The sequence below is a fragment of the Thunnus albacares genome, chromosome 3 (assembly GCF_914725855.1).
Source record: "Thunnus albacares chromosome 3, fThuAlb1.1, whole genome shotgun sequence".
Lineage (NCBI taxonomy): Eukaryota > Metazoa > Chordata > Actinopteri > Scombriformes > Scombridae > Thunnus > Thunnus albacares.
This window is the reverse complement of record NC_058108.1, coordinates 30388953-30416342: the sequence shown is the minus strand read 5'-3', so window position 1 is coordinate 30416342 and position 27390 is coordinate 30388953. Positions and strand designations below refer to the sequence as shown.

At 37.8% G+C, this 27390-nt stretch overlaps 1 long non-coding RNA gene and 1 pseudogene across 1 annotated transcript; one reads left to right on the top strand and one right to left on the bottom strand.

The window, feature by feature from the left end:
* LOC122976392 lies at window positions 1-9554 on the top strand (annotated as a pseudogene).
* Window positions 9555-11953: 2399 nt separating this feature from the next.
* Window positions 11954-12731, bottom strand: LOC122972172. Its single transcript, XR_006399664.1, has 3 exons — window positions 12624-12731; window positions 12471-12528; window positions 11954-12126 (listed from the first exon to the last, which is right to left on the bottom strand). It is a non-coding gene; the product is annotated as an uncharacterized LOC122972172 (long non-coding RNA).
* Window positions 12732-27390: the final 14659 nt, after the last annotated feature.

The following is a 27390-nucleotide window of genomic DNA, read 5'->3' as shown; positions in this document are numbered from 1 at the left end:
ATGTTCATGTCTGATGGTAACCAGGCAACGTACAAGTTAAAGTCCCTCTAGCGTTTCATACTCGGTCCAGCCATATACCAGGTTTTGACCTAGTCTTGTGAACTTATGCATACAGGACCAGTGTGTATTGACTTTGGTATAAGAGCAGCAAACCTATTTCATAATGCTGGAGACTACATCTCTGAAGCACTACATCCAATAAATGTATAGGAGCTGTGCTGGGTATCTGAATTATCAGAATATATGTGGTCGGAAGTGAATCTGTAGAGGTTGTTAAATGCTTTTTCCACAGAACAAGGACAGTGCTTTTAAGAAATAAAGGCTTTTTAAATAGGTCACTGAAATTGTCAGCATACAAAATAAAAACAGAGTGGATTTTTTGCAGTTTGTTTTAGAGATATTGAATGTTGTGCTTCAGCTAATGTTTTAAACTCCCAGAATACAAAGTCTATAGTTTAAAGTTAATAGTACATGTGACTAGTCTCTTTGTCTTTCTGTCAGGTGTGCGGAAGAGATCCTCAAAGCAGACCCAGGCCAGCTCCAGGCTGAGGATTCTGTATATGGTGGGACGCCTCTCCACTGGGCCAAAACTGCTGAGGTGAGGAACATCAAGTGTTTTGTAGTTAGAATTAGTAGTCTGACTCTAGAGAAACCAAAGCGTTGAAGCTTTGATAGGAGAATAATAGATCTATGACCTTTGATGACCTCTGTGAGCAAGCAGCCCAAGTTTGAACAACATTTACAAAACTAATTTCATCCTGTATGAGTTTATGTCACTGCTTCCAATCAGAAATGCTGGCCTGTCATTGAGGCGTCCCACACCAAGACATGCAAGTTAGGCTTTAGGAAGAAGTAACAGGAGAAGTCCTGTTGTTCTGTCCATTTAATAAAGTCTTCCTCTCTCTGTGCCAGATGTGTCGTTTGCTGCTGGAGCATGGCTGTATGGTGAATTATCTCAGTAAGACCGGGGAGAGCGCCCTCCACATTCTGACCAAGAAGGGCCGCTTTGAGGCAGCCATGGTGTTACTCACCCACGGAGCCAACGCCAACCTGAAGGGACAAGACGGGAACACAGCTCTGCACCTCGCCATGAAGGTGAGTGTACGAGATATTACGTCTGCCTTGTTCTTATCTTCCAGGTGAAAACAATAATCTTACTGATAATCAAAGTGTTCATGAAAGGGAGGAGAAATGTCAAGGAGTGATTTTGCTAAGTAGTGGCAACACAGTATCGGTATGAGGGGAAAACACCAAGAGCTATGACTCAGATTACAGGAGATTTATCCTAAAAATCCCAAACAAGAGGGAAATCAGGATGCACTGTTTTTTTTGAAAATAATAATAATGCACCACTTGTGTGACACTGTGCTCATTAATTAGATGGACCACACGGAGTTGATCAAAGCTCTGATTGTATTTGGTGCTGATGTGGAGATCCACAACGACTTGGGAGAAACGCCTGGACTGATCGCTGCACGCACCAGCAAAGGTAAGAGAGACATGAAGGATGGAAAGAGAGATATCAACTGTAAGGTATACAGAAGTTGAATCAGGAAAATAAGGAACAAAGTAGGAATTCTAAGTTAGGACAGTGAAAAGCTGTGTTATATTTATAGAACTTAATGTGACTGACCTAACACGCCTGTTTGTTCTAGTTTAATCGGATTATAACATGTTAACCCATAGTCTCATTTAACAGCATGTATTCCAATGTAGATGGTAAAGCCGATGAATGAAAATGGTTGTTATGATAAAATGAAACAATCTTTAGTGTCTTGTCTCTAAATATAAAGACCAGTTGTACCGCTCTTGCTACTAATTCATTGTTTTGTGACTGTTTAGAAGCAGCATGGTTACAAAGCTTGCAGCATTTCTTTTTAAAGGTGCATCATGCAACTTTACCGTGGATGATGTAAAAACACCACACACTCCATTGTACATTTGCAGCATATGTATAAAGCTTTGATTTGATCATTTCCAGCTACTCAGTGATTTCAGAGCTCGCTCTCTGATCTGTAAGGGGATTTTGTGGAACCAAAACTTCTCAGTTGATGTAGCTCCAGTCTCCTTCTCCATCTGCACGTTGTTCTACCTGTTCAACAGCAGAGGGCAGCACTTACAAAACATTTCAGTTACAAAAGCTGAAAACATTTGCTCTTACATCAGTGCTACGATTAAGATATTTGTATCAGGCCTTCAGTATATATTTCTGATTTTTGCTCATGTAAGAACAGCATCCCAAATGTACTATTTATTACATGACTGCTGTATTGGATTACATTTTAGTGCACTGAGTGTTTTCTAATAAATTCAGTGTATTATGAGCATAGAATATAAGAATATAAAGCAAAAAGTAAAGGCCTACAGTTGTGGATGTGGAAAGTCAGAACTCTGTTGAGCTGTTCTCGATATGTTGACTTTTTAGTCTAAAAAAAAAAAATTTCAACCTCTTCGGCAACATTTAATGTCTACCATAGCAACATTTACATTGCCATGCAAAAGGCAAAATAATTTGACATTTCAGTGATTTCTAATAAAGGTCTGTGCATTGTTTCTACTGGATCTGTCTGTCTATTGAAACAAGATGATTATATGAGCATATTTGTTGTTTTCACATGGAGACAAATGTGTATGAAACCGCATACTCGATGCTCTGAAGCACAAATGATGGTAAATGGAGTTTGCTGTCATTTATTGATTTTTGTCAATGCATGATAATTGCTAACATCCTGCTTACATTCTTGCTTTCTCTCTCTGTCTCTTATCTATCACCCTCTATCTCTTCTTCTCTGCTTTTTGTGGTGTTTGTACATGTCTAACTCCATTTGCGTGCATGTGTGTGTGTGTTTTTTTCGTTAAAACGAAAGGTCCGAATAGAAAGATACTGCTGGACATGCTGTGTAGTGTAGGGGTCCAGCGTGCCTCCCCCCCTCCCCTGCCAGTCCTCCCCCCATCTCCAACAAGGCCCCACCTCGAGGCATAGGTAACAACCAACGTCCCATCCTCTGCCTCCCCTTCACTGCACTCTGTTTCAATGTTTAGGTTATTTTTTCAGTGCTAGATTTGAATTATGACTTGAGTACACAAGTGACCCAACAAGATCTGAATTTGACAGTGTGAGAGTGAGAAGCTCTTGTAAATTAAATAAGATAAAGCATGAAAGCAACATGCACACATATCTGCTTGACATTCTTGGTATAACTCCCCTGTGGCTTGTAGAAAACCCAGTGACCCCTTTCCTTTTCCATCCTTTGTACATGAATTTGATCAATACTGTTGCCATGTGTTGGTCCCACACCAATAGCTGTTATGATTGGCTCACAGGGTTTGAGGACATCATGTTCGTGGGGGCTGCAGTCACTGCAATGAGCAGAGGCACATCTGAAGTGGACGGGCCCAAAATGGGGAAAAGGAAGTGAGTATGTTTGTAATTCCACAGTTCCCCGTCTGTTTTTCATGGTGAAAGCAAGACTATGTAACTTCTGCTGAGCAGCAGCAACAGCAGCCTCTGCTGCCACAAGTGGTAGTTAATACTGAACTATTGATACTGAACTATTGTAACATGAGGGAACATTATTTGAAGGGGAACAGACTTCGACACTTGCTGTATCTAGACAGCAAGTGTGGCATGAGCAGCACGTTTAGCAGAGCAGCAGCAGCAGTGAGTGCTCCGTCTGTGTGTCTACAAAGAACGTCTCCAGTGTAGACACACAGACGGAGCACTCGCTGCTACACTTGCGGTCTAGACACGGGGTTACTGTTGTGACATCCCTCGCTGTGCCTCTGGCTGATCTTATTTCTATGATTGTCTGAACCCACAGCAGCTGTGTGCTAAAATGTAACTACTAACAGCTAGCGTTATACTGACCGACTTATGTTGCGATCCACATCATCTTCACACACCACGGAAAATACAGTCTGGTGGCCACTAGTATGTAACTTAATTCTATTGATAACGATATAGCTACATATTGGTGAGATAACACGTGATTATAATTCACCAAAGGGCTCATCAGGCACACCAGCTGTCGCTTATTAGCTGAACACCCACCTGCCAATACTCATAGAACTGGAGTTACATCCAGGTAACTACTATTTCTTGTGGGGGATTGTACCCGCTCAACCCAAGTTACATAGTGCAAGAACAGGTGTTCAGGGAGCGGAGTGGGAATGAAAGAGGCGCCTTTCTCTCTATTACAAGTCAGTGTACCATCAAAATGATTATGAAACTGTTATTTTAAGGTAAATCGTTGTATAATGTTGCTTTAAAGTAAAGTTTGTCTCATATTTTTTCCATGAATTCTGTGCATCTGGCTATGTGGTAGCAAAAGGATAATGAATAATAATAACAAAGTTGTGTTTTTAAAAAAATATTATTATTACTTTAACATGAAAACATGTCATTTGTATGTGTTTCTGTCTTAGATGAGACAAAAAGTTCTGGTGTAAAAAAAGTGATATCTCCTCTCGTCTGCAGGATGGAAAGACTGCTGTGTCTGGATGGTGGAGGTATAAAAGGCCTGGTGCTGATCCAGATGCTGATCGCTCTGGAGAGAGAGGCCGGTCGGCCCACCAGAGAGCTCTTCGACTGGGTGGCTGGCACGAGCACTGGAGGGATTCTGGCCCTCGCTATAATCCACGGTAAGTGTGTTTTTCTTTCTGCTTCCAAGAGTTTTCATACCCTAGCATCAAAACAATAACGGCGTCTCTTCAATGTGTAGGAAAGTCCATGGAGTACCTTCGCTGCCTGTACTTCAGGATGAAAGAGCAGGTTTTTCAAAGGGTCACGACCCTATGAATCAGCACCACTGGAGGATTTCCTGAAGAAAGAATTTGGAGAGAACACCAAGATGACAGACGTCCAATACCCCAGGTAACTGTTCATGTCAAACTTATTGAAGTCCTTTCATCCTAGAAGAAATATGTTTTTGTCGTTGTTACTTCACTTGAATGTTTGAGCTTCACTTAACAGAATGATGTATGTGCAGAGTTTGACACTAGAAGACTGTTGTCACATTCAACTGCTGAAGCTGGAAAGTTTCTGTGTTAATTGAAAAGTTGTGTACGTATGAGCATAATTTGTGACATCACAACTATTTAGTTAATTCTGGTCCAATACGCACTTACAAAAGTGTGATGAGGAGATTTGAAACCTTCAGTGCACATACAGTGAGAATGGACTTTTCAGTGAAGTAGGAGACGTCTTGAAATAAAAAATATTTGCATATTCATAGAGTCTGGATTTTTCAGTGAGGTAGAAAGAGTAGATGTCATTTTAAGAATTTCTAACCACATCAGACACATTTTTATGTCTTAAAACAAGTCTGAAGGGGATTTTAGGGTTAAATGTGTCCACTAGGCAATAGGCAGAGAAGTGTAAAAAGGCAATAGAGACACTAGACATTTCACTAAAAGCTAAAAATGTCAACCTCATAGTGGCGCTGGAGGAAAAGTCAGGCGATCACCAGAGTCAGTAGGATGCGTCCTCTGGGGACAATGGAGATCTGTTCAAAATGTCATGCCAATCTGTTCAGTAGTTATTGAGATATTTCATTCTGGACCAAAGTGGAGAGAAAGAAAGAATGACTGACAGACCTCACCATCCCTTGAACAATGCTGCTAGCATGGCTAAAAACTAGTAGTAGAGGATCCAGAATCTGTAAATGAGCTAATTTTTGGTGTCAAAGTGCTGGTTTTTCAGGTTTAGATCAGAATGTCTTGTCAAACACTTTTATTATCAACAAAAGCTGAGATATCTGACAAAAATTCACCCTTTTATGTTAAACTCACATTTACTCTATTATCTTTTCACTCATTCATTTGTTCTTGCACAGGGTGATGGTGACCAGTGTTCTAGCTGACAGACATCCAGGAGAACTGCACATCTTCAGGAACTATGACCCTCCCTCCGTCCACAGAGAGCCCCCGTATGCCACCACGGCCACGTTCCAGCCTCTCACTGTCCCACAAGGTACTAGACCTACTGCACTAGTGCTCAAATGTTTTATGAATGGTGGTTGGTGGTGTGTGTTGCTGTCTGCCACAGTGTCCTTAATGTTGCCACCAGATGGTGACATAGTAAAGTATTTTCTAACTCTACACATGGTGGTAAATTATACTCACTTCATTCAGGATTATATATTTATTTAGAAAACGAAACCTGAGAAGTCCATTTGTGTTGTGTTGTTTGAGTGGCAACCATGTTGTTGTTACAGGATGGGAGGATGAGGATGTGTTGATAGTAGGATACACAGTGGAGCCAACCAGAAAGCGTAGGAAGGTGACAGCTGAAGGTGTGTTTGTGAGTGAAAAACAAAGGAACAGGTTCACAAAGAACTTAACTTGGTCAGTCACAAAATTACCTCACAAACTCCCATTTGTTCACGTATAAATATTATCCAGAATACATGCTTTTGAATACTTTAAATAGCAAAGCAGCAAAAAACATGTTTCAGCCCCACACCCTTTTCAACATGGATGAATGTGTTCACTTCTTCACTATTTAAAACTCGGTTATTGTGACATTTTGGCACATTTCACTTTGTACTTAAGCTTGCACCCAGAATGATAAACTAGTCGATTAGATCGATTGTTTCATGACTTTTTAAAATCTTTACATCAGAACAACTTGTGTGGCGAGCTGCCCGCTCCAGTGGTGCTGCCCCCACCTACTTCCGACCGATGGGCCGCTTTCTGGACGGAGGGCTATTGGCCAACAACCCGACACTAGACGCCATGTCAGAAATCCATCAGTACAACAAAGCCTTAAAAGCAGAGGTAGGTAACCTAACACCTTACTTATCTAGTCCTCCTTTTAAAAAAAATCAAATAATCTATCATCTCTCTTTTTAACTCTTCTCTCTCAGGGCCATGGGACGGAGGTCAAGAAGCTGGGTATAGTGGTCTCCCTTGGAACTGGTAAGCCACACAGTTGTGTCTGCAATGGCAAATGATGTAATTCACACTAACTTTTCTACATGCAAAACCAGAGATCACTTAGATTATTTTATGTCTTACCCCATCTTCACTATTCAACATGAGTCTATTAAAGTATAAGGCTGGTGGTTTTCTATATTTTTATAATTGTAAACAAATCTAATGTGCAGAGTCAAACCAACAATGAACCTATCCTACTTACAAGTATTGTCTGTGTATCCAAAGCCTAATATATCATATTCCTCTGTGCCATAGACCTCTGTTGTTCTCCAAAAACTATTAAAAACATGTCGATGAGCCACACCACTTTGAGTGACGTGTTCCTTCCCCCCGAAGGCAATAGTTACTGTAGTTTGTTTAGAAACGGCTCCAAAGATTAATAACAGTAGTAACATTTTCAGTCTCAGGAGAGACGTTCCTTGTAATGCAGGTCCTACTGAGTGTGATGCATGCTAATGCATTGTGCTAAGGTGGTTCTGTTTACAGTGCTTCACTAGCTTGTTGTGCTAGATGTCACAACCTCTTGACTTTGTAAATTTCAGTGCAAAGTCAAGAGATGATGACACGTCAAGATGAAAGGTGAATATGACGTGTTCTTAATGACAACAGGGGAGCTCAGAGGAATAAGATATATCAGGCTTTGGATAAACACACAATACTTGTAAGTAGGATCAGTTCATTGTTGGTTCGGCTCTGCACATGAGATTTGTTGACAATAAGAAAACTATTGATTATTATTATTATTGCATAGATTAAAGGATGTTTTCAATTGCTGTTGGGGGGGAAAGGAAGAAACATGTCCTTACAAAGAGATATTAGAAATCTGACGCCTAATCAGAGTGATTTACATCACTAACTCCTACTATGTTTGTACCTTGCTTTGACCACTGAACTAAACAAAAAACATTTACACAACTCACAGTGAGTAACTAAATTTAGAAACTCCTCCTGCTCCTCCAGCTGTACAGTATCTGTGCTCCTGTGTGTCTCCAGGTAAACCTCCTCAGGTGGTTGTGAGCTCTGTGGATGTTTTCCGGCCTTCTAACCCTCTGGAGCTGGCCAAGAGCTTTGTAGGAGCCAAAGAGCTGGGCAAGATGCTGGTGGACTGTGTGAGTACAGTTTGAGCACCTGCTTTTAAATTTACCTTGTTCCTTGTGTAAATCAATGAGTGCTCAACGCTCATCATCCAATGCTGAAACTATGTTTTTTCATATTAATTCATCCTGCCAGAGTTGTGTTCTCCACTTTTTGTGAAGCCTTTTAATATTCCTGATATTTTGGACATGACAACCAGTATCAATAACATTTCAGAAAGTGTCTCTAATTCTAATATTTCCTCTCTCTCTGACTGGACAGTGTACAGATTCTGATGGCTGTGCAGTTGACAGAGCAAGAGCCTGGTGTGAAATGATCGACACCATCTACCACAGGTCAGCTGACCATGAATCTGCAGCACTTCAGTTTTTTATTTACTGCTGTCTCTGCTCTCTGTTTTAACTCCAGCTGGTAAAGAGTAAATGATTATCTGCTATGTTCCTGGCCTAAACTAGACATCACTGCAGCTCTATAACATCATAGACAGTATTACTTTACCACCCAACACCATCTGGCTTGAAGCTCGGGTGAAGCTCAGCTTGAGTGACCCACATCGTTACAGCCTGAGATGCATGTTAATCAAGTTTGTTTCTCTTTGTGTTTGTCAAATGGGCATTTATAGTATTCATTGTTGGTCTATTATCTCTAATGTACTTTAAAACTATGTAAAATTCACTATTTATTTATTGTCTTTTGTACAGATTGAGCCCCCAGCTGTCTCAAGAGGTGATGTTGGATGAAGTGAGTGACGCAGTCCTGGTGGACATGCTGTGGGAAACCCAAATGTACCTTTATGAGAAGAGAGAAGTCCTCCAATCCCTGGCAAAAGTGCTAATGGACAACTGAAAGCACAAGAAAATCATGAGGAAAGGCTATGAAGATGGGGCTATAAGAGCAGAAAGGAATGTGAAAGCAAAATGGAGAAAAGGAGAGCAAAGGAGAGTCTTTTGAGTGGAGTCAAAGACAAGAGTGATTGGATGACGCACAAAGATTAGTGAGCCACGTGTTTGAATCGAAACTATGATGTCTGTGGCCGTGTGCTCTTTCTCTAAGACAAACCCCTTGAGCCGATGTGACCACAGTGACTTTCATATTTACACTCAAATGTCAGTACACGATAGCAAATGTATAAAACATGGCAGAGACTGAAATCTAACAGGAAAACAACTGACAGGATGTCGCCTATTGGAAGACAAGTTATGTAGCATCTTATGACCTTATCACTGACCTTATCAAGTTTAATGTGTTTGTATATAAACCATTGAAATAGAGTGTGTAGTTTCCCTTCTTTGGTATGTGAATACAGGGGAACTGTAGGAGGAAGTGGTTCCAACTAAATCATACTAAGATCAGTATACACTGTGACTGTGGTAGTGTCAGTTTACTGTCACCGTCCCCCTCTCTATAGTGTTGCGTGAGAAGTTTTTGAATCCAGTTCTCATTGGTTATGATAAAACCATAACGCCCTTCGTCATCCTTCATTTTGTTGTTCCTCTTTCTTTTTTTTTTTCCCCAAGTAGCTGCAAAGACAATGTACAGACATATTACTTAAGGCCATATCAGAAGGACCCTACAGTAGCACAACAAAATCTGCAATATACTGTAACACAGCTTGGACGACGGTGATGATGAACCAGATCTGCCTTATGTGTCTGGGGCCCAAATTTGTACTGTTTTCTTTCATTCACATCACACTGTCATGCCTTTTTATAGGTTATTTAGACTGACTTTAAACATAACCTCACTCCCATTGCTAACTTGCTTGCACACTGTACACTTGTTACAACCTTTCATAAAGGTATCTTGAACAAATATTTAACATGTACTTGTACAACTGGAATTATACACTTGAATTATAAACTTACTTGAAAGACAAAGAAACAATACTGCACTGGTGTTTGTACAACCTAAACTAGAAGTAACAAATTATTTACATATGTTTTTTTTTGTATATGGATTAATTACTGAAGTGTATACTGGTATGGTAATAAAATATATTAATATGGACTTCAGTTGTGTCCATGACTGTTTTGTTTCTTTGTTGTGCACTTGATTTTCAGCCGACATGTTATTTAACTCAGCATGGGTAAGATTAGATCCCTGTTTTATTAATTAAATGCTGTGTGACCATTGAACAATTCAGAGCATCAGTTAAAGTAAGTCAACTTTATTTAAAGGTACAATCCATAGTAAAGAAAAGGGTCATCCCACCATCAAAACTCAAAACATACAAATGCATTTAACTTTTGCATTCAACTTAGTTGAAAGACCCTTTAAGAAAAGCATTAAAGACAACAACTGCTAAAAAGCTTTAATTATTCTCTGATGCTTTGTAAGAGAAAGTAAAACCATTTTTTAAATTGTAATGTCACATCGTGTTAAACAAAGAAATTCCGATTTCATTTTCATCTTTAATGGAAACCTGTAATTATGAATTATTAAACATTTCATGGTTAGTCCAATATCCTTTTTTATAATCACGTGTTTTAGCAATTATACAATAGTACTTCGACCAAAATGTTGCAAGACACTAACATTACCTTTCAATCAATAATGTGACCATTTCAAAATTTCTGCTATCACCATGGCAACTGCTGTAACGTTATGCCCGAAAAATATATACCTTTAGCTGCTCTTAACGAAACAAACAAACAAGAGAACACAAAACAAAAACTGACATACAAAATATGACCACTAAAGCTAATGTTAGTTACGTTTGCTAATTAGCATGACTCATTGGCAACAAAGGTATCAACGCAAACAAATAATGTTGGATGAGTTTTTTTTCATGAGCCATACATAGCATATTAAATACAGTATTGTTACCCATATAAGTTTTAACACAAACTAATAGCACAAGAAAGCTAATTTAAAGTAATTTACAGGAAAAAGTAGCTAATTTGCTTTAGCACCACAAAGAAGACTGTACCTTCTCAGTGCGTTGGTTTTACCTAGCATAGCTACAGCAAGCTAGCAATATAAAATAACTTACAGTTAGTCATTTAATACAATGGCTCTCTAATGATGGCTACCAGTGAATCTTGCTCTTCAAATTTTTCCATTTTGTGAATAAATTTAAAAGGTAGGAGAGGCAAAAATTTTTGAGAATCTTTTTTGTTGTCAGCGTCAGAGATGTGTTTTTCGGTAATTTTCAAGATATTTACCAGGTATGATTGTGTCCTACTGGGCTGCACTGACTGAAATATTTCCATAACTTTACAAAACTGTGTCCTTATTATGTTTTACAGAAATGGTTGAAGGGTTTTTTTTTTCCTGTGTATTGAAGAGCATTAGGTAGTCCAACTCTTGTATGTTGACACTATGAAAGTCTGCTCAACATTTCATAGCAATAGTGAAATTACCGTATTGAGTTAAAATGGTTTAACAGGATGGCTTGTAAAAGGTCCTTGTTTCTATGGATGTCCATCACTGCCAGTGTGCTCCTGAGGTGCTCGCTCATGTAAGACCAGAAACATATCCCTTTGTACATCATGAAGGAAGGTTATATTCACTCTCTTGAAGTTTTTGTTTGCTGTGTAATTTTAGGGATCCACCATCTGGCCATTTACCTGAAAAAAAGAAAAGAATGTACTGTGTAAGTGTTATGTGGGTTAATTATGTTTCAAAGTAGGCTGTTTAAAAATATATAAGAAAAGCAATTTTTACATCTCACAATCTTTAACTATATTCTAGTAACCTTTTAGGCAAGTTTCATGAAAATCTGATCATTGGTGTGTTCAGTGATCATCAATGTAGATTTTAAACACCACAGTGAAAGAACCTAACCCAAGTTTTATCAAAACAGTACCAGTAGAGTCTGAGATATCATATAGTCCAACCTATAATAAGCTACATAATTCTTATTTCCCTCAAATATAATCAGTTGTAATGAAGAGATGCTTACTCAGGGCTTGTATTGGATCTAAAGTGGACAACAGCATAGGGGACATGCTCCTGTTCTTGGGGCTGATGTGGCTGGACGGTGGTGTAGAGCGGATTTGTCTGGTTCTTAGAGAAGTTGATTCTGCTGTAGTAAAAGTCGTCCTGCTCTGTTGCTTGAGCTGAGATGTCTTCATACACAGGACCAGGGTTTAGCTGATAAAGAAAGTAAATAATATTACTTTACATTACGTTAAAGTTTTGGCTGATCCTCCAAAGCAATATGGAACAATTCCAAGTAGAGCACAACTGATAATGGTTTTGGAAGAGATATTAAATGAGTGAACAGCAGATATTTGGTAACTTTACATTCCAGTTTCATGAATAACAATAAAAATATTTTTCCCCATTTAAGGTATCTCCAAGAGAATTATCAACACTGAAAATAATGATAAAACAGTGTTTAGTAAAGAAATAACCTGTGAGAAAAGCATCTAAACAGGGTTGTTGTCAGTAATGTTATGTAATGTAGCAGAATTGTTTAAATCATTTCATTTTACCTGCTCCATATTGTCTGATGTTTCAAGTCTAGGAGAACGGCTGGAGGACCTCTTTCTCCTGTTTAGTGAAATGAGTGAATATAAAAATGAATAGATGATGTCAGGTTAGTGTGTAAATGTCATGACTCTGCAACAAAGCTCATTGTTTCTCACCTAATCCAGAAGAAGACAGTGAGTGGTATTATAACCAGGAGAGCAGCAACAACTCCAACAGTTGCAGGAGTTGTTGCCGTAACAACTCCAACAGTTGGAGGAGTTGTTGCCGTAACAACTTCAACAGTTGCAGGAGTTGTTGCCGTAACAACTTCAACAGTTGCAGGAGTTGTTGCCGTAACAACTTCAACAGTTGCAGGAGTTGTTGCCGTAACAACTTCAACAGTTGCAGGATTTGTAGCCGTAACAACTTCAACAGTTGCAGGAGTTGTTGCTGTAAAAACTTCAACAGTTGCAGGAGTTGTTGCCTTAACAACTTCAACAGTTGCAGGAGTTGTTGCCGTAACAACTTCAACAGTTGCAGGAGTTGTTGCTGTAACAACTCCAACTGCTGCTGTTGATGTTCCTGTGGTACTTTGGACAGTGAGAGTCTTTTCACCAGAGTTGATGTTTTGGTGGGTTTTGACAGCACATGAGTAGTTTCCTGCATGCTGAATGCTGACTGGGTCTAGAACCAGGTGTTTGTTTTGGTTCTCTGGCACCATCAGAGGTCGACTGTTCAAGTACCAAATGTAGTTTGTGTCGTCAGTCAGAGGACAGCTGGTACTGCAGGTCAGTGTGACTCTCTGGCCCTCTGTCACCACAGCAGGATACAACTTAACTTCCAAGCCTGAAAGATGATTAGATTAGTCAGTAAATGTAAAAGAGACGTATCATCTCAAAAGTCCTCATACCTTAATTACAAACTAGGTTTGTCACTGTCCTTCAAAACAACCCAGATGACATGATGATGAAAAAAACAACTCATATACAGTAAGTGTTTTCTAATCTGCCACTCCTATGTTTAAGGTACAGACAGGTTTAGGTAACTATAACTACTGTACTAGTTAAAATCACCATCATGGTTAAAAAAATGCTTTGTAGAAGATGAGACATGAAGCACAGACTCCTGTGTCAGAGTCACAGCCTTTGTAGGCTCATCCATCCATTCTGATCTCCTCTCTAACTATGGTGGCTGAGAGAGCTCAATGCACTGCAACTTATTAAAACACAAACAAATGAAGATCTTCATCTTTTTGACACATATGTAACATAAAGAAATACACTGCAAATAAATAAACAATGCAAACTGTACAGAGTAGTAAATAGGCTTGTAGGTTACACACAAAATCAAATTTGAAACTAAAACAAACATTGTTAGCTCATTTTTGAACACCAGACAGCAAATCCTGACATCAGTTTTTCATGTCCCCCAGACACTTCTTTATTTTTGTAACTTCCCTTTTATTTGCTTGTGTTTCCTATATTAGAAGCACATTTCTTCATACTGTGTGTCAAAGTGGTGAAAATGTTTTCTTCATTTGCCTGTTTACATGCATTTTTTGAAGTTGCAGCAAGTTGAACTCTCTCTCTCTCCTACACTGTTTTAGTGGAGATACAACTTCTACAATGATTTGACACATTTAAATATGCATGATGTTTTAATTAGACCATTGAGGCAGTAGACAGAACGCAGGCTCCTAATTCAGCCAAAGTTGTGAAATTAAGATTTATCTGTTAAATGGCTTCACTGTGAATGATTTATTGTGTGATATCTAAGAAATCACTGGTCTGATTTTGACAAAACACAGATGCATCTTTACACTTTGTTGTTATGAATTTCAGGTGGTGCACGACCCTGCATACAGGTTATTGTGTGCACTTAATTTAGCTACAGTTACATCGTTTTGACTGTCTACTCTTTTGTTAGTGTTATCATATTAAGCATGAACCAGCCTTTAGTCTTCTTGTAGGCATTAAAGGGTAAAGTCTGCTGACTGCTGTTAGTACATGGTGAGGGAGCAGCACAGTCTCTATTGAAAAGTATACAGACAGGAATTACCTGAGACAATCAGAGTCACTCCCCTCCATACTACATCATCTTTTAGGAGTCTGAATGCGTATTCTGCTGAGTCAGTCTTCTTCAGGTTTTTGATTCTCAGGATGTGCTGGTTATTCATGTTGTCAAGATATTGCACGCGAACTGCATCCTCAGTCTGCTTCACAGCTTCCTCCTCACCATTTCTCTTTATTTTATACCAAACTTTAGACACAGGCTGCTGGTTGTCAGGATACAAATATTCACTTGAAATGTCCACTGAAGAGCCTTCCAGGGCGCAGATTCTCCTTCTGATATAATTTACACTCCAGCAGTTCTCATCATCAACACCTGAAATATAGATTAAAGACTTAAAATAGAGTCACTCTAAATAACTGCTAAAGTAGCCTTGCCTAATACTTAAATAAAAAAATCTGTGGCAGAAGTTCAGGTGTTTTTTATAAGTCATGTTTTCTGCAAATCAGGAAATATCACATATTGTGAAAGCAGCTAAAACACCTCTTTAAACACCTCATATTGTTCTTTTATAAAAAATTAAAAACATTGTTTGGATTTATACTGAAGCTTGCATTTAATTTTTCTTTATGGCACAATCTCTAAAATGAAATGGTTAAGTATTTTTAAATTTCTAATGTGTAATTATTGTGTAATTATTATGTGTTGTCATTATACAGACTGTGATTTAAAGCTTCACAAGCGAGTCATATCAACTCAAACACTAATCAGCAGTTCATGTTGTCTTTAATAAGACACACTGGTTACCAGCAGATCACCTCCATCACTGACTAAATCATAAGTCGGATAATGGATTAATAACACTACAAAGAAAATGAAAATCAGGTTGAATCCACACCTCTGAAATATATTTCATGTTGCCCAATAAGCATGCAAACTAAAGACAAATGTGCCATCCTATAATATAACAGTAATAACAGACTGTAAGTTGGTTTATACTCACAGACTTCAGCAGAGTGCAGATCCTCGTGGTCTTTGACAGCACAGGAGAAGATATCAGGAGAGGAGCTGGCAACTGAAAACTGCTGTTTCTTCTCAGACATTAAGAGTCTGTTCTTGTACCATCTATAGGCAGTTTGGATGTCAGTCAGTGGACAGTTGGTGTTACAGGTCAGTCTAACATGGTTCACATCTGCAGGAGTCCTTTGTAGACCTACTTCTGTTAGGAGATGTTAAAAACATTTTTCAACAGTTCATGTGTGAATTAATTAAAAATGATATATTGATTAAAAAGTATTAAAGTGTGGTTAGTGCAGAAAAGAAGAATGTGTAGAACTGTAGTAAACATGTCAGTAACAGTAAAAAATAGAAAATAAAGAAGGCAAAGATATGACATGAAAATATTGATATGAAAATAAATGATTCATGGTCAATAAGATGTCTGTTCTTAAAATATTGTTTTAAAGGTGTTCTAGGTGTGGGGGGTGGGAGTGGTGTTTGTGAAAATGTTTGTGGATGTTTGGAGAAAGTTAACCTCTGGGATATGTGATGGAGCAGGACTCATCCACTGATGTCTGCTTTTCAGAACACATTCTTCCTTTAGCGTAGGTCACAGTAAAGCAGGTCGATGTGACAGAATCTGAACAAAAACAAATAACATTTAGTAATTTAACTGGTAAACACTTAGTTACAGTATTTCATAGGCTTTAAAATTTAAGGCAAAGCTTAAATAGTAAAAATATTCTTGAAAGTGTTTAACTTGAAGTTTTGTAACATGAAAAGGAGCCAAATGTTGTCACTCACCCACTGAGACTTCAGGAGCTCTGAGATGCTCGTAGTCTTTGATAGCACAGGAGTATCTGACTGCTTCCTCACTGCTGACCAGCTGTTGGTACCAGGGAGACCAGTCCTGATAGAGAAACTCTCTGTTCTTGTACCAGATGTAGGCTGCAGGGTTTTCAGTCCGGGGACAACTGGAGCTACAAATCAGTGATACTGTCTGTCCCTCTGTGGCAGGAATCACCTTCACCTGCAGATCTGAGATGATGGTGAATAATGTAAGAATTCATATTCTGATTTCACTCTTAAAGTAATACATTAGTGAAAACCACCGTACCTGCAACACGGAGGAAGATTGTACTTTGCCTGCAGTCTTGTGGGTTTTCTGCACTCTCACTACAGCAGTAAGACGTTGCATCATTGTCTGTCAGATCTTTGATTGTTAGAGTTGGATGACTCTCTTCAGACATGTTGTACGTAACATGATTTCCATCTTTAAACAGCTCATTGAGAACAGGCTTGGAGCCAGCGTAGTATACAGTGAACCATTTCCTGCTTGAAGTGGGATGTTGAGCTGAGCAGGGCAGATCCACTGATGAACCTTTTAAGGCACAGATGCTTTTGGCTTGTCCCTGAACCCCTTTAACAGAAGCATTGATTCATAATTATAACATTCTTCTAGTACTAATCACTAAATATTGATAGTATGAAATATTGTACATTAAGGACATTTGATGTATAATCTGCAATTTTCTTCAAGTTGTTCACACTTTAACTCCTATAATCAAGTAAAACATTTTTTACAGATTACAGTTAATAATCTCATATTGTATATATCATGTTAACAGTCATTATATAAGAAGAAATAAACAATAATTCATACCTGAGATGCACAGAATGAAAGCCATAAACACACAGCCAGCTTCTGCCAACAACATGGCTGTTGTAGTCCCTCCGCTTCTACACACAAAGTTGATTATATTATTTTTTTAATGGCCTTACCACACCTGCTGTGTTTATGAAAGCTCATAAAACATCAAAACTATAAATAAATTGTCAAAATAAACAGCCGTCCTCTTACAGAGTAACGACTTAAGAGGACAGAATGGACTGTTGGTCATTGTGAGAGTTGCGGGCAGATGTACAGCATGAAGCTCTGACACCTAAAATTCACTTCCTTCCTGCTTCTTCCTCTAGTACAGAATCTACCTCACATAGTTCAGTATTTATTTGATGTCATATTCTGACAAGGAAAACTCTGACTTTAACTTGGGGGGCCATTATTTTTCTTACTCTGTATCTCATCACAATTATTACTGTTATTTTCTGTTTTTATAGTGTATTGGTTCTTCATGCCAGATATTTTAGTGTTAAACTGCATTATATTTTCATTGAAAAGTTGTAAAAACTACTGACGTGAGAACAGAAAGATGTGAAGCTGTCTATGGACGGTTATGGTGGTTTCTGTGGCGGAAACTGCAGAAGTTTATGGTAACTTAAAACACTGCAGAGCATGCAGAATAGGACAAATAATAGTATAATATGTTGTACATGAAGGACATCTGAAGAGCTCATTCTGGCAGATGAAGTGAAAATGCAATTAGTGAGAGCCTTTTTTTTATTCATCCTTTCTGTTTTCTGTATCAATCTGCAGTTTTCTACAAATTGTCCACACTATAACTCTTAAACTTCATTAAACATGTTATGTGTATGTCTTACAGTTTACAGTAAATGATCATTACATCAGAGGATAAACATTTATACCTGAGATGTTGGGGCTGAAACCAGTAAACACACATCCAACTTCTGCCAACAACATGGTTGTTTTAGTCCCTCGCTTCTAATCAGTGGACCTTTTTCACAGCAAACACTTTGACTTGTTCAAGCAGGAAAAGTACAGGTGTAAATAACAACATCAATGTTGGCACCAATACTGGGTCTATAAGTTGATTATAACAGTGCTTGTATCTTCTACATCATAACTGCTGACTTTACTGAAGAGTCTAAATTAAGAGCAGGTTTATAGTCAAATGACTGAAGCCAGAATGGACTGTTGGTCAGTGTGAGGGCAGCTGGCAGACATGCTGCATGTAGCTCTGATACCAAAAATAAACCTCCTTCTTCATTATAATTCTTAGTAAAACCACAGATAAACAATCTATGTAATGCAGCTGTTGTTTAGTTTTTTGATGTCATATTTTGACATGGAGAACCTTCATATTTACTTTAAGGTGTCATTGTTTCTCATTTTTAAGTAATGTATCGGCTCATCATGCAACATGCAGCAGTGTTAAGCTGCATCAAGTTATCATAAAAAGGTGTCAAAGTTGTCAGTGTTGGTCAGAGAGGTGTGAGACTGTCTGTGTTTGTTTCATGGTGAGAAAAAAAACACTTGTGAAGAGGAAGCTGCAGACATAGTTTTTATGATCATATCATACACTACAGAACATGCAGAGTAGAACATGTTTCTGAGAGCAAAATAAGTTTTACAAAAGCATTTTTACAGTTATAGCTGCAAATCAAACAGAAAGCACAGTAATACAACATGAAGCACACCAGAAAAAAACACAAGCTTCAATAAGCTTACATGGCATTGCATCTATAAATAAATGGTCAAAATCAACAGCAGTCCTCTTAGAGTAAAGACTTTAGAGGACAGAATGGACTGTTGGTCATTTGAGAGTTGCGGGCAGATGCACAGCAAGAAACTCTGACACCTGAAATTCACTTCCTTCTTGCTTCTTCCTCTAGTACAGAATCTACCTCACATAGTTCAGTATTTATTTGATGTCATATTCTGACAAGGAAAATGTTGACTTTAACTTGGGGGTGCCATTATTCTTCTTACTCTGTATCTCATCACAATTATTACTGTTATTTTCTGATTTTGTAGTGTATTGGTTCTTCATGCCAGATATTTTAGTGTTAAACTGCATTATATTTTCATTGAAAAGTTGTAAAAACTACTGAAGTGAGAACAGAAAGATGTGAAGCTGTCTATGGAGGGTGATGGTGGTTTCTGTGTTGGAAACTGCAGAAGTTTATGGTAACTTAAAACACTGCAGAGCATGCAGAATAGGACTAATAATAGTATAATATGTTGTACATGAAGGACATCTGAAAAGCTCATTCCAGCAGATGAAGTGAAAATCTTGAGAGCATTTTTTTTTAAATCTTCTTTTCTGTTTTCTGTAAATCAATCTGCAATTTTCTAAAAATTCGTACAATTAACAGTTAATTATCATAAGGATAGGATAAACATTTATACCTGAGATGTTGGCTCTGAAACCAGTAAACACACATCCAACTTCTGCCAACAACATGGATCTTGAATCAGTTGTAATCATTGATCACTTTGGGGTCCTGTTGGGTCTAAAGTTGACAACAGCACAAGCAACATCCTCCTGGTCTTTAGGCTGGTGTGGCTGGACGTTGGAGTAGAGAGGATGTGTCTGGGTCTTAGAGAAGTAGACTCTGCTACAGTGAAGATCATCCTGCTGTGTTGGTTGGGCTGAGATGTTTTCATTCACAGGACCAGGGTTTAACTGATGAGAAGACAAGACAAATAATATTAGTTTACATTGTGGGGCACTAAACCTCTAATAATAAGGAGTAACTGCTGACCTCACAGCCTTAGAAGGATAATTAGTTTGTCCAAAATATGTTTATTTTCTTTTACAGATAGATTTTAGGTCAGAGTAATCTTCATGATATCAATGATAAATGATTAATGAATGAATGATTAATGATTAATCCATATCAAATGATTTACAAATGGCTGATTTTTGTTGGAAGACTAATGTAGCTGTGTAATGTGGACTGCAGTAGAAGAAATTTTAGCTCTACAGCACATCTATGTTGCAAAATTTGGACCCATAAAACTAATGGTACTATACAATGTAGTTCTGCGTTGTTTTGTGTAACTTGAAGGATCATCCAATCTGAGGGGAAACAGGACAGACGAAGGTGATGTTTTTCCAATACAGCAGAATTTAAAATATTCTGTTCTTTGAGAAGGAACTGCAAATCCTGCACACTCAGGTAAAAAATCCTACTTTCTTGAAAGTTTATGAAGGCCCGAAGTGTTTTTAATTAATTAAGTAAAAATGACCTACAATGGGAGTTTTAAATCTTAGTGACCTGTCATTAAAGTCAAACTGAAAATTGAATTCGCTCCGCTTTTTGTGAAAGGAGATATAAACAATCATGAAACTGCAGATATCGTGTATAATTCTCAATGTTTCAAAAGAAGATCAAACCGTTTTTGGACATATTTGCGGAAACAGTGTCTTAGCTTCAGGCCTGTGGGTGGGTGTTTCCCTTTGTAGCAATTGACTGACATTTGAATGCTGTCATTGTAAGGAGACACGCTGTCAGCTTGCTGCTGCTCAACTGACTAGAGCACGTCATACTCTGTATAGCCTCTGATGTTGCTGATAAAGGGAAAAAACATTGTATCAGGACGTTTTTTCCCCTGATCAACAGTTTGTCAATGAATAACAATAAAAATACTTTTCCCCATTTAAGGTTTCTCCAAGAGAATTATCAACACTGAAAATAATGATAAAACAGTGTTTAGTAAAGAAATAACCTGCAAGAAAAGCATTTAAACAGGGTTGTTGTCAGTAAGGTTATGTTATTTAGCAGAATTATTTAAATTATTTTATTTTACCTGCTCCATATTGTCTGATGTTTCAAGTCTAGGAGAACGGCTGGAGGACCTCTTTCTCCTGTTTAGTGAAATGAGTGAATATAAAAATGAATAGATGATGTCAGGTTAGTGTGTAAATGTCATGACTCTAAAACAAAGCTCATTGTTTCTCACCTAATCCAGAGGAAGACAGTGAGTGGTATTATAACCAGGAGAGCAGCAACAACTCTTGCAACTGCTGCTGTTGATGTTCCTGTGGTACTTTGGACAGTGAGAGTCTTTTCACCAGAGCTGATGTTTTGGTGGGTTTTGACAGCACATGAGTAGTTTCCTGCATGCTGAATGCTGACTGGGTCTAGAACCAGGTGTTTGTTTTGTCTCTCTGGCGCTATCAGAAGTCGACTGTTCATGTACCAAATGTAGTTTGTGTTGTCAGTCACAGGACAGCTGGTACTGCAGGTCAGTGTGACTCTCTGGCCCTCTGTCACCACAGGAGGATGCAACTTAACTTCCAAGTCTGAAAGATTATTAGATTAGTCAGTAAATGTAAAAGAGACGTATCATCTCAGAAGTCGTCATACCTAAATTACAAACTAGGTTTGTCACTGTCCTTCAAAACAGCCCAGATGACATGATGATAAAAAACAACTCATATACAGTAAGTGTTTTCTAATCTGCCACTCCTATGTTTAAGGTACAGACAGGTTTAGGTAACTAAAACTACCGTACTTAGTTAAAATCACCATCATGGTTAAAAAAATGCTTTGTAGAAGATGAGACATGAAGCACAGACTCCTGTGTCAGAGTCACAGCCTTTGTAGGCTCATCCATCCATTCTGATCTCCTCTCTAACTATGGTGGCTGATAGAGCTCAATGCACTGCAACTTATTAAAACACAAACAAATGAAGAACTTCATCTTTTTGACACATATGTGACATAAAGAAATACACTGCAAATAAATAAACAATGCAAACTGTACAGAGTAGTAAACAGGCTTGTATGCTACACACAAAATCAAATTTGAAACTAAAACAAACATTGTTAGCTCAATTTTGAAGACTAAAAAGCAAATCCTGACATCAGTTTTTCATGTCCCCCAGACACTTCTTTATTTCAGTAACTTCCCTTTTATTTGCTTGTGTTTCCTGTATTTGAAGAACATTTCTTTATACTGTGTGTCAAAGTGGTGAGCATGTTTTCTTCATTTGCCTGTTTACATGCATTTTTTTAAGTCGCAGCATGTTGAACTCTCTCTCTCTCCTACACTGTTTTAGTGGAGACACAACATCTACAATGATTTGACACATTTAAATATGCATGATGTTTTAATTAGACCATTGAGACAGTAGACAGAATACAGGCTCCTAATTTAGTTAAAGTCGTGAAATTAAGATTTATCTGTTAAAGTTCTTAAAACAGTTAATAATTGGACCATGGCTTCACTGTGAATGATTTATTGTGTGATATTTAAGAAATCACTGGTCTGATTTGACAAAACACAGATGCATCTTTACACTTTATTGTTATGAATTTCAGGTGGTGCACAACCCTGCATACAGCTTATTGTGTGCACTTACTTTATAGTTGCATCATTTTGACTTTCTACTCTTTTGTTAGTGTTATCATATTAAGCATGAACCAGCCTTTAGGCTTCTTGTAGGCATTAAAGAATAAAGTCTGCTGACTGCTGTTAGTACATGGTGAGAGAGCAGCACAGTTTCTATTGAAAAGTATACAGACAGGAATTACCTGAGACAATCAGAATCACTCCAGGTGTATCACCCTTCAGTCTCCGTCTATCTTTTTGGAATCTGAATATGTATTCTGCTGAGTCAGTCTTCTTCAGGTTTTTGATTCTCAGGATGTGCTGGTTGTTCATGTCAAGATACTGCACGCGAACTGCATCCTCAGTCTGCTTCACAGCTTCCTCCTCACCACTTCTCTTTATTTTATACCAAACTTTAGACTCAGGCTGCTGGTTGTCAAGATACAAATATTCACTTGAAATGTCCACTGAAGAGCCTTCCAGGGCGCAGATTCTCCTTCTGATATAATTTACACTCCAGCAGTTCTCATCACCAACACCTGAAATATAGATTAAAGACATAAAATAGAGTCACTCTAAATAACTGCTAAAGTAGCCTTGCCTAATACTTAAATTAAAAAAATCTGTGGTAGAAGTTCAGGTGTTTTTTATAAATCATGTTTTCTGTAAATCAGGAAATATCACACAATGTGAAAGCAGCTAAAGTGTCTGGTTAAATACTTTATGTGGCTCTTTTACAAAAAATGTAAAACATTGTTTGTATTTATACTGAAGTTTGAATTTATTTTGTCTTTATGGTACAATCTCTAAAATGAAATGGTTAAGTATTTTAAATTTCTAATGTGTAATTATTGTGTAATTATTATGTGTTGTCGTCATATCAACTCAAACACTAATCAGCAGTTCATGTTGTCTTTAAGAAGACACACTGGTTACCAGCAGATCACCTCCATCACTGACTAAATCATAAGTCAGATAATGGATTAATAACACTACAAAGAAAATGAAAATCAGGTTGAATCAACACCTCTGAAATATATTTCATGTTGCCCAATAAGCATGCAAACTAAAGACAAATGTGCCATCCTATAATATAACAGTAATAACAGACTGTAAGTTGGTTTATACTCACAGACTTCAGCAGAGTGCAGATCCTCGTGGTCTTTGACAGCACAGGAGAAGATATCAGCAGAGGAGCTGGGAACTGAAAACTGCTGTGTCTTCTCAGACATTAAGAGTCTGTTATTGTACCATCTATAGGCAGTTTGGTTGTCAGTCAGTGGACAGCTGGTGTTACAGGTCAGTCTAACATGATTCACCTCTGCAGGAATCCTTTGTAGACTTACTTCTGTTAGGAGATGTTAAAAACATCTTTCAACAGTTTATGTGTGTCATGTTGAATTAAATAAAAATAATATATTGATTACAAAATTATTAAAGTGTGGTTAGTGCAGACAAGAAGAATGTGTAGAACTGTAGTAAACATGTCAGTAACAGTAAAAATGAGAAAATAAAGAAGGCAAAGATATGACATGAAAATATTGATATGAAAATAAATGATTCATGGTCAATAAGATGTCTGTTCTTAAAATATTGTTTTAAAGGTGTTCTAGGTGTGGGGGTGGGAGTGGTGTTTGTGTAAATGTTTATGGATGTTTGGAGAAAGTTAACCTCTGGGATATGTGATGGAGCAGGACTCATTCACTGATGTCTGCTTTTCAGAACACATTCTTCCTTTAGCGTAGGTCACAGTAAAGCAGGTCGATGTGACAGAATCTGAACAAAAACAAATAACATTTAGTAATTCAAATGGTAAACATTTAGTTACAGTATTTCATAGGCTTTATAATTTAAGGCAAAGCTTAAATAGTAAAAATATTCTTGAAAGTGTTTAACTTGAAGTTTTGTAACATGAAAAGGAGCCAAATGTTGTCACTCACCCACTGAGACTTCAGGAGCTCTGAGATGCTTGTAGCCTTTGATAGCACAGGAGTATCTGACTGCTTCCTCACTGCTGACCAGCTGTTGGTACCAGGGAGACCAGTCCTGATAGAGTAACTCTCCGTTCTTGTACCAGATGTAGGCTGCAGGGTTTTCAGTCAGAGGACAACTGGTTTTACATATCAGTGATACTGTCTGTCCCTCTGTGACAGGAATCACCTTCACTTGCAGGTCTGAGATGATAGTGAATAATGTAAGAATTCATATTCGGATTTCATTCTTAAAGTATAACTTTAGTGAAAACCACCGTACCTGCAACACGGAGCTCAGTTCTGTTGTGCCAGCAGAGTTCTGGTGTCTCTATAGTCTTCCTGCAGCAGTAAGACTTTGCATCACTTTCTCTCAGATCTTTGATCGTTAGAGTGTAGTTACTTTCTTCAGACATGTTGTATGTTACACGATTTCCATCTGTAAACAGCTCATTGAAAACAAGCTTGGAGCCAGCGTAGTGTACAGTGAACCATTTCCTGCTTGAAGTGGGATGTTGAGCTGAGCAGGGCAGATCCACTGATGAACCTTTTAAGGCACAGATGCTGTTTGCTTGTCCCTGAACCCCTTTAACAGAAGCATTGATTCATAATTATAACGTTCTTCTAGTACTAATCACTAAATATTGATAATATGAAATATTGTAAATGAAGGACATTTGATGTATAATCTGCAATTTTCTTCAAGTTGTTCACACTTTAACTCCTATAATCAAGTAAAACATTATTTACAGATTACAGTTAATAATCTCATATTGTATATATCATGTTTACAGTCATTATATAAGAAGAAATAAACAATAATTCATACCTGAGATGCACAGAATGAAAGCCATAAACACACAGCCAGCTTCTGCCAACAACATGGCTGTTGTTGTCCCTCCGCTTCTAAACACAAAGTTGATTATATTAATTTTTTAATGGCCTTACTACACCTGCTGTGTTTATGAAAGCTCATAAAACATCAAAACTATAAATAAATGGTCAAAATCAACAGCAGTCCTCTTACAGAGTAAAGACTTAAGAGGACAGAATGAACTGTTGGTCATTGTGAGAGTTGCGGGCAGATGCACAGCATGAAGCTCTGACACCTGAAATTCACTTCCTTCCTGCTTCTTCCTCTAGTACAGAATCTACCTATCATAGTTCAGTATTTATTTGACGTCATATTCTGACAAGGAAAACGTTGATTTTAACTTGGGGGTGCCATTATTTTTCTTACTCTGTATCTCATCACAATTATTACTGTTATTTTCTGTTTTTATAGTGTATGGGTTCTTCATGCCAGATATTTTAGTGTTGAACTGCATTATATTTTCATTGAAAAGCTGTAAAAACTGCTGAAGTGAGAACAGAAAGATGTGAAGCTGTCTATGGATGGTGATGGTGGTTTCTGTGGTGGAAACTGCAGAAGTTTATGGTAACTTAAAACATTGCAGAACATGCAGAATAGGACTAATAATAGTATAATATGTTGTACATGAAGGACATCTGAAGAAAGCTTGAGAGCATTTTTGTTTATTTATTCTTCTTTTCTGTTTTCTGTAAATCAATCCGCAATTTTCTACAAATTGTCCACACTATAACTCTTAAACTCCATTAAACATGTTATGTGTATTTCTTACAGTTAACAATAAATGATCATTACATCAGAGAGGATAAAGATTTATACCTGAGATGTTGGGGCTGAAACCAGTAAACACACATCCAACTTCTGCCAACGTGGTTGTTTTAGTCCCTCGCTTCTAATCAGTGGACCTTTTTCACAGCAAACACTTTGACTTGTTCAAGCAGGAAAAGTACAGGTGTAAATAATAACATTAATGTTGGCACTCATACTGGGTCTATAAGATTATAACAGTGTTTGTATCTGCTGCTGACCTTACTGAAGAGTCTAAATTAAGAGCAGGTTTATAGAGAAATGACTGAAGCCAGAATGGACTGTTGGTCAGTGTGAGGGCGGCTAGCAGACATGCTGCATGTAGCTCTGATACCAAAAATAAACCTCCTTCCTCATTATAATTCTTAGTAAAACCACAGATAAACAATTTATGTAGTGCAGCAGTAGTTTAGTTTTTGATGTCATATTTGAACATGGAGAACCTTCATATTTACTTTAAGGTGTCATTGTTTCTCATTTTTAAGTAATGTATCGGCTCATCATGCAACATGCAGCAGTGTTAAGCTGCATCAAGTTATCATAAAAGGTGTCAAATTTGTCAGTGTTGGTCAGAGAGATGTGAGACTGTCTGTGTTTGTTTCATGGTGAAAAAAAAACACTTGTGAAGAGGAAGCTGCAGACATAGTTTTTATGATCATATCATACACTACAGAACATGCAGAGTAGAACATGTTTCTGAGAGCAAAATAAGTTTTACAAAAACATTTTTACAGTTATAGCTGCAAATCAAACAGAAAGCACAGTAATACAACATGAAACACACCATAGCACACTACTATAAGTATCCTGTTCTCAATGATACAACATGTCCGTCAACAATCCACAACAAATCTAAAAATTCCAGACAGCATGTGAAAATGTGGTCCAAATATATACATCATACTTCATCTCACTTAAATGTTCTCTGTGTGTTCCACTGATGAGGGACACAAGCCAAAACACATATGTATCACAATAATTGTTCTCTATATGACAAGTGTGGTCTTTCTAGCAAATGTGAAAAAGTCTTCAGATACACTCGATCTGCTGTTTCAAAGTGTTGAGTACTTTTGGGTAACTGCTGCTAAACATGGAGTGGAGTGTAATGGTGCCAGAGATTAGAAACTTTGAAATGTGACATTGAAGTCTGGCATATATCAGGCAGAAAGGTTTCCCACTGCGAAACATCTCACCAAGATTTATTAACATCAGACCTGTGGTGTGTCAGATACACCCCAACACTATATGTGTATTGAAGGGTTGTTGAAAATAGTACTGTTCAAGATGAGCAAGGTCACTAAGTGGAT